Source organism: Ranitomeya imitator, chromosome 7 (genome assembly GCF_032444005.1).
Source record: "Ranitomeya imitator isolate aRanImi1 chromosome 7, aRanImi1.pri, whole genome shotgun sequence".
In the NCBI taxonomy this organism is placed as follows: domain Eukaryota; kingdom Metazoa; phylum Chordata; class Amphibia; order Anura; family Dendrobatidae; genus Ranitomeya; species Ranitomeya imitator.
The window spans coordinates 168808945-168821580 of NC_091288.1; the positions used below are offsets into that span (position 1 = coordinate 168808945).

At 42.4% G+C, this 12636-nt stretch overlaps 1 protein-coding gene across 1 annotated transcript in view; it reads right to left on the reverse strand.

The window, feature by feature from the left end:
* GRIN2A (glutamate ionotropic receptor NMDA type subunit 2A) overlaps positions 1 to 12636 on the reverse strand; it is a 781341-nt gene that overhangs the window by 540103 nt on the left and 228602 nt on the right. The window lies entirely within an intron of this gene.

Here is a 12636-nt window from a genome sequence, read left to right on the forward strand (position 1 = left end):
CTCGTTGGTTTGCCACCGGTTTTCTCTGTTTTCTAGGGCTGTGCCGCTCTCTCTCTCTTTTTGGTTTTTAAATTTTTGTGGTGGCTTTCTGCCTATTTTTGAGCCAGATTTCTTAGCTCCAAGAACCCTCCCCTCAAGATTTTACATATGCAATGGTATACATGTTGTTATTCATGTAATTGTTTGTTTAATAAAATGGCCGCTGTGGCCAACTTATCCAAAGAAATTTATGTGTTTCGTTTTAATTTTAATAGTTGTCAGGTGGAGTAGTAAATGGGGCAGGGTTAGGGAGTTAGGTACGGAGAAGATTGGATACGGAGAAGACCCAGTCTTGGCGATACGCGGTCATGTGCAGGCATTGCAGGCCTTAAGATATCCCTGGTTACGACCACTGAGATAGTGACAGTTAGCTAGTTGCTGGTGGTCGTAACCATGGATGCCTAAGGTACCACAATACATAGTGAATCAGAAAAACTAGACTTCATTTCTAATTAGAGGTTTGCTAACATTAATATTATTACACCCACTACATATTTGGATAGGATCTTGGAGATTGAAATACCCCTTTAATAACCACGGTGGGATTTTCATATTTGTGAGACCTTGACGACTATTCAGTACACTGGAGAATGACTGTTATTGCCAGTGTTGGAATGTATTTGGCATTTTTTGCTGTCAATATTTATTTTTGTAATTTATAATAGTAGATTAATAAATAAATACGATAAATATGTAAATTAAATTTACAATTCTAAACAATGCTGCATTTGTAATTTTTGATGATTCTTCTGCCAACGCGGTTTCCCAATCTATTCATGAAATACAGGGATAAAGCCTCTTAGTTCTATGTAACAAAGACTGAACAATAAACCATTCTAACATATTGCATCTGCAGTACCAGACACCTTCCCTTGCTGCTTTCTTTTTTATATTAACTTACTACCTCCCTCTAGTGGTTTAGCCACATATCTATTGTACATGTAATGCGGGTTGTATTTTGTGTGCCAGCAACATGTCTCTCACATATACAGTAGCTACTATAAAAGAAGACATTTAATGGAAGCACAGCAATGCCGTCATATAAATTGCAACTTACAAGAAATTGTAGGGGTTCACACACATGGCGATAGTTTGTCGAGAATCAAGCACAGAATTACATGTCACCATCGGAGTTTGGGAAAGTCTGTCTCAAAATTTGTGCTTTGCAAAGAGCCTAACCTCTGCAAACCTAAAAAATAATCGCAGAATCTACTTTTCGCTAGCTGGTCAGAAGTTTCTCTTAGGCCACATTCACACGGCCAGTATTTGGTCAGTATTTCACCTCAGTATTTGTAAGCCAAAACCAGGAGTGGGTGATAAATCACCATAAATCACCATCACCTTTTCTCACCATGGAGACAACAAAAACCCTAACTGTCACCCTGATCCATTCCCGCCTGGACTACTGCAACGCTCTATTAATTGGCCTCCCCCTCACTCGACTTTCTCCTCTCCAGTCCATCCTTAATGCAGCAGCCAGGGTCGTCCATCTGACTATTCGTTACTCAGATGCATCCGCTCTTCACCTGTCATTACACTGGCTGCCCATTCATTACAGGATACAATTCAAAGTACGTGTTCTCACCCACAAAGCTCTCCACAGTGCGGACCCCCTTACATCTCCTCCCTCATTTCGGTCTATCAGCCTAACCGACCACTGCGCTCTGCAAATGACTTTCGGCTAACCTCTGCACTAATCCGTACCTCCCACTCCCGACTCCAAGACTTCTACCATGCTGCGCCAATCCTCTGGAATGCTCTACCCCAAGATATTAGGACCATCCACAACTTGTATAGTTTTAGGTGCTCGCTCAAAACACATTTGTTCAGAGCGGCCTACCATGTTAACTAATGAAAGTCATTTCATGTTTGTGTGTGTAGCCCATTCACTATCTCCATCTATCCCTCACCCCCTGAAGATGGCTGGACCATCATTGTAAATACATCATTGTAAATACACACCTGTACTTTCTATCTCCCCCACCTCATTGTAGATTGTAAGCTCTCACGAGCAGGGTCATCTTATTTTGCTTTATTGTATTGTTAATGTTGTTACCATCCAAAGATACAAGTGGTCTCCCCTTAGACACAAGATTAAAGGTACCTTCACACTCAGCGACGCTGCAGCGATACCGACAGCGATGTCGATCGTTGCAGCGTCGCTGTTTAGTCGCTGGAGAGCTGTCACACAGACAGCTCACCAGCGACCAACGATCCCAAAGTCCCGGGGTAACCAGGGTAAACATCGGGTTACTAAGCGCAGGGCCGCGCTTAGTAACCCGATGTTTACCCTGGTTACCAGCGTAAAAGTAAAAAAAACAAACACTACATACTTACCTACCGCTGTCTGTCCCCGGCGCTCTGCTTCTCTGCACTCCTCCTGCACTGGCTGTGAGCACAGCGGCCGGAAAGCAGAGCGGTGATGTCACCGCTCTGCTTTCCGGCTGACCGACGCTCACAGCCAGTGCAGGAGGAGTGCAGAGAAGCAGAGCGCCGGGGACAGACAGCGGTAGGTAAGTATGTAATGTTTGTTTGTTTTTACTTTTACGCTGGTAACCAGGGTAAACATCGGGTTACTAAGCGCGGCCCTGCGCTTAGTAACCCGATGTTTACCCTGGTTACCAGTGAAGACATCGCTGGATCGGTGTCACACACGCCGATCCAGCGATGTCTGCAGGGAGTCCAGCGACGAAATAAAGTTCTGGACTTTCCTCAGCGACCAACGATCTCCCAGCAGGGGCCTGATTGTTGGTCGCTGTCACACATAACGATTTCCTTAACGATATCGTTGCTATGTCACAAAAAGCAAAGATATTGTTATGTGTGAAGGTACCTTAACTCAGTTCACACTTGCAATTAACTCATGTGGGGCTACCCAGATATTCCCTTGTTAGATCTCTTGTTCTCCAAGGTAAATGGGATTATGAAGATGGAGGACATGATCTCTCCATCATATAGCGCAACCTCCTCCTTTAGGAAGACCGGGCTTACTAGTTGGCCTTCCAAGACACTATGGAATACCAATCAAGTCTGTCATAGTTCTCACACCTGGATAGTTGATTCATGCTGTCCAACCCACCGGCAGCATGAAAATCTCCACCACTCATGGCATCGACCTAGTTGATTGACTGATCTCTCCCAACATGTATACTGTCATGCTTCACCCTCTCAGCCTGTGAAGGAGAGGAAAGATGATCTGAATACTGTAATGTGCTGTGTTGCCTGCATTGCTCCATTTTCTACATGTTAAGTTTCATGCAAGTGTTCACAGTATTATGTTCCTTAATAAACTGGTGTTGGTAAAATAAAAGTAACTGTGAAGATGTGTGTCACAGAGTGAGTTATTAGTTAGCCAGGCTCTGAAGTTGGGATTAGTTTTCAGGAAGAAAAGGGGAAGTTGGTAGAAGTTCCATAAGTTAGTGCACAGTGATTGTCAGAGAGAAGAAGAGGAGAGATGGCTCCAAGGAAAGAGACCTCGCCACATCGACATACTGGTGTGTGTGTGTTAAGGTGGAGATACGGATACACAGGTAGCAAGCCAGCAGATGACTTTAAGAAGAGGCAGAACGATCTGGAGACAGAAGGCAAACTGGGGTGCCTAGTGTGTAAAGATTGGAGAACCCAGTTTCTGCTTCATAGAGCTGGAGATTCAAAGGAGGTAGCCGGTGTTAGTGGGGACCATGAGATGGCTCAATGGAATAAAAGAACTGAGCCTTGCCAGGCTGAGGCACGAATAAGTCAAGGGAGTGAGCTGGGAAAGGAGGTAACTTGAGATGGAGACATGCTGTGCTACTGTAATGCTGTAATGTAACTCACAAGATGTATGCGTTCAGTAAACATCAGTTTATTTTTTTATCTTGGAGTGAGCACAAAACAGAAGAAAATCCAGCTCATCAAACCTGTGAATTTCTTTATTTATCCACCAAAAGTGCTCAGCAGAGGGTAAAACAGCATCAACGTTGTAAGTTACATGATATATAATGACATATGATATCGACGCGTTTCAAGTGGCTACGCACCCTTAATCATGAAAAGGTGATTCCTTCCATGGTTGCCAACTTGACTTTTTATTTTTTCTGTACACCTTATCAAAAGATCACGGCCAGACAATATTTTTTGCGGACTAAGAAATCATTATGATTGTTAGTGATACCTGTCTACAGCCCATAATTCTGACTAAGCTAAGGTGAAAAGAGCATCGAGGAGCCAGGACCACATGTTACACTAGCAATTCTAAATGCAAGTGCCTATTTTTTATATATTTTTGAACATTTGTTCTTCCACTACGGCTTAAACTTTCTGATGTTGACTAGCGCTGTTCACATATAGTTTTGGCCTAATTGGTAAAAAGCATACCCAGCATATGTAATAACTCACACTGTTTTTATTACCTTTTATGTGGTATTCCATTGGGTTGCTCTATTATTTTATTTATTGCATTTATTTTTTTGTTTTAATTTTCTGATTTCAAAAAAGTATTATATTTAGTGAGACGATATGCACATTATGTGTTTTTTCCTCTTATGTGTCTGTGTCTTAAATTATGAAATTCTAATATCATTATGCTCTCATGTGTTGGTCCTAGCTCACAATTCTAGTATGAATACATCAGATGCAACCTGTATAATGCTGATAATTACAGTCAAAATAATCTGTATAAGTTTCTCTACCTTCAAAAAAATCACAGATGCCATAAAACATTTCTATGGACAAGGCAAACATGCCCTATTTTTACATATCGTCTTTGAATTTTGGATTGTTGACAACCCAGACTCCTTCCCTAAAAGGTTACTGAGTTATGGAAGTAAGATGAAGAAAAGGGACCTAACCACATGCACCCACCTCTCACTGTTCACCTCTTCACTGTTGTTAGGGCCCATAACTATGCCTGCTGCACGCATTCCGGTATACAGAGTATAAAGTCATGGCCGAAAATGTTGTTCCTCGGCAAAATTGTGGATGAGCCCCTTCTCTTAGATAAAAATCAAACCCAAACATGAATGGTTTCAGTATAAGAGATAAGTGGATCTTTTCAAATTCGAATCCGTCAGCTTCTCAGAATGTTTCCCAAAAATTAGATTTAGCGGTAAAATCTTGAAAAAAAAAACAATTAACACTGTAAATATTGAGTCTTTGCATAAAATTGATGTATTTGCCAATGAAAGTGTAAAATGAAATGCTGATTATTGCACTTCAGTAACCATAGAAACACCTGACTAAAAAATAAAAAAATTAAACAGCAAGCTTTGTGCAAACCAAAATTTGTGTCGGTGTCAAAACTTATGACCACAACTGTATTTGTAAAGAAGTAGAAGATGTCTGCCATCCCCTGAACAGATATCTGGTATGTTGTACAGTATGTATGTTGTCCCATGATAACCATTTTTTATTTTAGTGACTCGCTAGTGTGAGGACCCTTGACGTGAGTTACGAGCTTGCGTATTTTGCCCAAAATTTCGGCCAATATCTCATGTAATGTATTTATTTTATACATTATTACATTTAAGATGAAAATAATGTAACCAAAACCCTGCCCATTCGTGTCTGAAACACTGTCTACTTGCAGTTAGGTGGGTGAGGTTTGGTTCAGATGGGAGGAGTTTTGGCTTACAAAAAGCATAATTTTACCTCCAGTGAGAGCCATTCAGAAACTTTAGTGGATCTCACTGCAGTACCAGCAACCATAATTTCCAATAGGAAGCTGGCTTGTTGTATCGGATAAGTCATGAAAGGTCCATCACTAATGTGGAGCATCTAAAAGAAGGATAATGGTTTGGTCTATGAATGGACCCCTGGGCTATGCGTGTGTGTGTGTCTGTTTGGATCCCATACACAACTGGAGTATCCTTAATGCCCTGGAATGTGGAGCAAAAAGAGAGGAGAGCTCAGCTGTCGCTGTTATAAAGATGGTAGCCCAGGAAGATATGTAAGTTTGTATGGACCCTGAGACAGCAGAAGTAAATTTGAAGCTGGAGCGATGTGTAGACCAGATGTGTTAGTGAAAGAATACTGGGCTTGCCAGGCTGGGGCATTGGTCATGCACATGTGGCACCCAAGTGTCCGGCTGCCACGGAGACATTTCCTCCCTCTAACGGTTAATGTCATGCCTGGAGGCAAGAAGGAAGGTCCCCATGCCAGGTAACACAGTGTACATATCAATCCTAGCTCCAGGCCAGAAAGGGGAGCTTCCTTATAAATTCTGGCTAGTAGGTGGGGTTAGTGAGTCAGAACGAAGTCAGCTGAGAGAGTAAACGGGAGTTGTCATGGAAAAGGGAGCCAGCTGGAGCTCGTGATAGGACAGTGAGAGAGGAAAGGTGGCAGTTGGTCTGTGGAGAGGGAAGGGACAGGAGCAGAGAAGAGAGCTCAGGGGAATAAAAAATGCATATAGCTGATCCCAGAGCGGAGCGCTGATAAAAAGGGACCCCAGAGTCCTTGGCTTGGTGGGTGCTGTACGCCCTGACAGCCGAATGTGGAGGGCAGGGGACTGCAAGTTCCCTGGCCACACCGAACACCTGAAGGCATGGTAGCAGACCAAGAGCCCGGGGCTGACAGTGAAAAGGACAGTGCCCATGAAATAGGCTCAAGCTGTCTGCCATACAGGATAGAAATCATCACGCAGAAGAGGGCCGCAGCTTAGCTACAAGCAGCAGGGACCCTAAGAGAGAGCGCAGATGGAAAGTCCCCAACCCCACCTGGCAGGGTTGTTCCCCTGAAAGCCTCCAGGCAAGCCGGACTCAGTCCGTCATCTGCAATTGGTGCCCCAGATTGCATCTACTTTCAAGTAAAAAGTAAAGTAAACTGCACCTGTCTGTGTCCTTCACTTATTCTCTGCACCCCAACGTTCACCACCATCTGAATAATCAAATATATTTGCCCTGGGGCCCCACTCAACCCGTGGGGAGCTGAACCATCTTTGCGGTGTCACCATCAACCCCAGTGGACCTAAACCGCAGCGTCGGCCACCTATTGCCGAACACCACGGGTGGCGTCACAACCAAACACCACATAATTATCCTCCATTTTATGACATGCTCAGGGCCACAGAAATGGATCACGGCCCCGTGACCTTCTCCATAGAACTGTCTAGACCGATTCCGGGTACCCCATGGCCCTGGCGGGCGCGTCACACAGAACAAGGCTGTGTGCAGATGAGAGGAACTATGTCTGAAAGCAAGGAGGGCAGATCAGCTATACTGTATAGATGAAATGTTGCTACCAATTGATGAGCCACCACGTGTAACCAATAAGCCCTGATCCTCTGTACTTTACAGAAGATGTAACCTTTAAACCTGAGCCTCAGTTCAATATAGAAGATGTAACCTCTAAGATTTGAACCTGCTACCATTTGTATACATGTGTCATCAAGTTCCACAGGAAAGTCAAGTGTATTATTATTAAGTGGACTGACTTCTTCCTTATCTATACTAAGAGACTGGGGTTCCTGTACCATCTTAAACTATGGGGCCATAGGTGGAAACTGGGGCCATAGGTGGAAGTTAATAGCACAACACAATGAGGAACCCATTTCCATGGTGTCTAGAGTCACAGTAAGACCCTTTGGCCTATGCCACCACTATGTAACATAGTAACATAGTTAGTAAGGCCGAAAAAAGACATTTGTCCATCCAGTTCAGCCTATATTCCATCATAATAAATACCCAGATCTACGTCCTTCTACAGAACCTAATAATTGTATGATACAATATTGTTCTGCTCCAGGAAGACATCCAGGCCTCTCTTGAACCCCTCGACTGAGTTCGCCATCACCACCTCCTCAGGCAAGCAATTCCAGATTCTCACTGCCCTAACAGTAAAGAATCCTCTTCTATGTTGGTGGAAAAACCTTCTCTCCTCCAGACGCAAAGAATGCCCCCTTGTGCCCGTCACCTTCCTTGGTATAAACAGATCCTCAGCGAGATATTTGTATTGTCCCCTTATATACTTATACATGGTTATTAGATCGCCCCTCAGTCGTCTTTTTTCTAGACTAAATAATCCTAATTTCGCTAATCTATCTGGGTATTGTAGTTCTCCCATCCCCTTTATTAATTTTGTTGCCCTCCTTTGTACTCTCTCTAGTTCCATTATATCCTTCCTGAGCACCGGTGCCCAAAACTGGACACAGTACTCCATGTGCGGTCTAACTAGGGATTTGTACAGAGGCAGTATAATGCTCTCATCATGTGTATCCAGACCTCTTTTAATGCACCCCATGATCCTGTTTGCCTTGGCAGCTGCTGCCTGGCACTGGCTGCTCCAGGTAAGTTTATCATTAACTAGGATCCCCAAGTCCTTCTCCCTGTCAGATTTACCCAGTGGTTTCCCGTTCAGTGTGTAATGGTGATATTGATTCCCTCTTCCCATGTGTATAACCTTACATTTATCATTGTTAAACCTCATCTGCCACCTTTCAGCCCAAGTTTCCAACTTATCCAGATCCATCTGTAGCAGAATACTATCTTCTCTTGTATTAACTGCTTTACATAGTTTTGTATCATCTGCAAATATCGATATTTTACTGTGTAAACCTTCTACCAGATCATTAATGAATATGTTGAAGAGAACAGGTCCCAATACCGACCCCTGCGGTACCCCACTGGTCACAGCGACCCAGTTAGAGACTATACCATTTATAACCACCCTCTGCTTTCTATCACTAAGCCAGTTACTAACCCATTTACACACATTTTCCCCCAGACCAAGCATTCTCATTTTGTGTACCAACCTCTTGTGCGGCACGGTATCAAACGCTTTGGAAAAATCGAGATATACCACGTCCAATGACTCACCGTGGTCCAGTCTATAGCTTACCTCTTCATAAAAACTGATTAGATTGGTTTGACAGGAGCGATTTCTCATAAACCCATGCTGATATGGAGTTACACAGTTATTCTCATTGAGATAATCCAGAATAACATCCCTCAGAAACCCTTCAAATATTTTACCAACAATAGAGGTTAGACTTACTGGCCTATAATTTCCAGGTTCACTTTTAGAGCCCTTTTTGAATATTGGCACCACATTTGCTATGCGCCAGTCCTGCGGAACAGACCCTGTCGCTATAGAGTCACTAAAAATAAGAAATAATGGTTTATCTATTACATTACTTAGTTCTCTTAGTACTCGTGGGTGTATGCCATCCGGACCCGGAGATTTATCTATTTTAATCTTATTTAGCCGGTTTCGCACCTCTTCTTGGGTTAGATTGGTGACCCTTAATATAGGGTTTTCATTGTTTCTTGGGATTTCACCTAGCATTTCATTTTCCACCGTGAATACCGTGGAGAAGAAGGTGTTTAATATGTTAGCTTTTTCCTCGTCATCTACAACCATTCTTTCCTCACTATTTTTTAAGGGGCCTACATTTTCAGTTTTTATTCTTTTACTATTGATATAGTTGAAGAACAGTTTGGGATTAGTTTTACTCTCCTTAGCAATGTGCTTCTCTGTTTCCTTTTTGGCAGCTTTAATTAGTTTTTTAGATAAAGTATTTTTCTCCCTATAGTTTTTTAGAGCTTCAATGGTGCCATCCTGCTTTAGTAGTGCAAATGCTTTCTTTTTACTGTTAATTGCCTGTCTTACTTCTTTGTTTAGCCACATTGGGTTTTTCCTATTTCTAGTCCTTTTATTCCCACACGGTATAAACCGCTTACACTGCCTATTTAGGATGTTCTTAAACATTTCCCATTTATTATCTGTATTCTCATTTCTGAGGATATTGTCCCAGTCTACCAGATTAAGGGCATCTCTAAGCTGGTCAAACTTTGCCTTCCTAAAGTTCAATGTTTTTGTGACTCCCTGACAAGTCCCCCTAGTGAAAGACAGGTGAAACTGCACAATATTGTGGTCGCTATTTCCTAAATGCCCAACCACCTGCAGATTTGTTATTCTGTCAGGTCTATTAGATAGTATTAGGTCTAAAAGTGCTGCTCCTCTGGTGTCTCATGCTTCTGTGCAATTTATGCACATAGGAAGTGTTTTGTGGGACTTCCATTTTATGATACTCACCTTTTGTTTTTAAGAGTAGCTGTCACATGAAAGCTTGAACATTTGTCAGTTTTCATACTGAACTGTACAGAAGGAGGAGGGAGTTGGGCACATTTTGATGCCATTTCCCTTGGTGTCATAATTGCTGGTCGCATTACTGTGTGCATGGGCCATTTGATAGTGTCCTGTTACTCTATTCAATCTGCAAAGGTGAAAAATGTGACTTTCCCACACCCCAGCATGCTTATTATTTGTCCTGTGCATAAATTAGGTAATGATAGGAAATGATGCAATTCTCTATCAGTTTAGGTTTTCCAGTACTCTATATATCTTCATGTGCTACATATAGCATAGTAAATGTAGAGCGCTGCCCCCAGACTGCATGACAGAGCTTTATTTTAGCATTCACTCTAGATCGTGTTGCTGTTGGGGGCAGCCGCAGCTCCCTTACTCAGTACAGCATGTTGTCCTCCTACACTTTCCCATCATTAATCTGCCAGTTGCAGGATTTCTCACAATCTGACACATTTGAAAGAATTTTAAATGCATAATGTGTCAAATCTTTGCTCATACTCAAAATGGATTTTGAAAGTTAAATTTACAGGCAAGCATTAAATACCAAGATATCACCGTTGTTTCTTATAGTCTCCTCTGTCTTCAGTGGATATTTGTCACAACTGTGGCCTAGCAATTAGAATAACAGTTATAATTCATGAGCAATGACATACTTCTATTAATTTGCATGCAAATCATCTAACATAAAGGTGCTTCATTGCACCACTGCTAAGAGTTCTGTGCGTAAAATCAGGCAGATAGGCATTACAGCACCATAAACAAAGCAAGCTCTGTCTAGAACAGTGTTTCCCAAACTCTAGTCTTCACGGCAACAGTTAGCCAAACTTATCTGAACCCCATTGAACCCAAAGGGAGGCAAAACCAAACGCACAGAGGGAGGCCAAAAAGCTGCCAAAACAGCTCAAATTAGGGGCAGATGCCAGGAAAATTGGCATCAATTAACCCAAGATACAAATAGTATAATTGCACAACTTGGATGCATGGGACAAGGCTTAGACCAGCATTTCTCATTGAAACACTGATCAGTAACAGGTTGGTGAGTGACAGGTGTATGCCTGGTGCTCTGAGAGGCCTGCCAAATTCAGGCAACACACATGAAAGAGAACCAACTTGGAGACATTTCTAAAATTTAAGGGCAGAAACCAGGAAACGAGGCATGAATTGACGCACACTAAAAACTTTTCTAATGATGCAGCTGTCAGGTATGGGCCATGCATGGGACATGGTCTGGGCCAGCATTTGCAACTTTGAAATTAAGTTGAAATTAAGAGGTGGGTGAGGGACCAGTGTAGGACTACGGAGCCCTACCAAATTCAGGCAACACAAACAAAGAAGACCCAACTCAGAGTCAAAGTATTTCCAAAAATTAGTGGAGGATACCAGGAAAAGTGGCATCAATTGAGTTTGACAGTGGCATTTCACAGATTAACAATCGCGGCCCAACCGCAATTGTTGGAAGCTGGATCTGGCTGTAGTACACAGCCATTCCTTGCCAGGTATGGGGGAGCTCACCCCATTCCAAACACCATCTACCAACATGTATGATGAATGTCGGTAAGGGGTTAAAGCAGAACTTCTGTATGAAGTCCCTCACATCTAGAGATAATGACTGTGTACCTCCATATAAAATATGACCAGACGTTGCCAGGTAAAATGCTCCATTTTTAAGGCTTAACTAGACTCTCCATTAGTTGAACTGATTGCAATCCTTCAAAGAAGTAATTGATTCAAATGCAGTATATTATTCATGAAGAGGGTTTGCAGAAAGAATCATTTTCATTTAGACAGCTTCCTTGCAGGGGATGCCAAAATCCATGCACAAAATCAGCATCTTTAGAAAGAAATAAATCTCTCGCAGCGAGTACATTAATGGTACCTGACAAATAAGCTTCCTTATACAGGTTGGCTTGCCAGACTGTCAATATGTTTCTCGTATATTCCGCATGGTATGTAGGCCGACAGTTGTTTAGTTTATCATTTTTGTACTTTTTGAGAATCAGAAAGAGAAAAAAGATACAATCTTTATAAATCAATATTCCGCAGAGAATGGATAACGAAAGATCACTGTTTCTACTCTTAGAATAGTCAATTACATAAATCTCACGATATCTTGTGTGTACACTGCAAGTGCTGGAGTCCAAATGCCAGTTTACACATTGAGATAGATATCAATTGACATATATATGGACTTCTTTAATCTCTCTACTGATTTTAATGTATTTTAGTCTGTGCTGTATATTGGAGCGTGTTCAAATAACCTCCAACTCAAAATAATATTTAAAGGGGTTGTCCGGTCCAAATCAATAGGTCTGCAATAACTTTGTGTGACTGCAGACTTATGAATCCCCCTGCACACGCAATGTGAGCTGCGGTGAATCGCCGGTTTCCGACCCGGGACCAGAGAGTATGTGTGCATCATACTTACTCCTGGACAGTTGCCTTGGCCTCTCTCCATAGACTTGTATTGAGCTGAGGCCACACCCCGAGCAGTGATGTGGCTGGTCAGTGGAAATGGCTGACTAGAAGGCACGGACT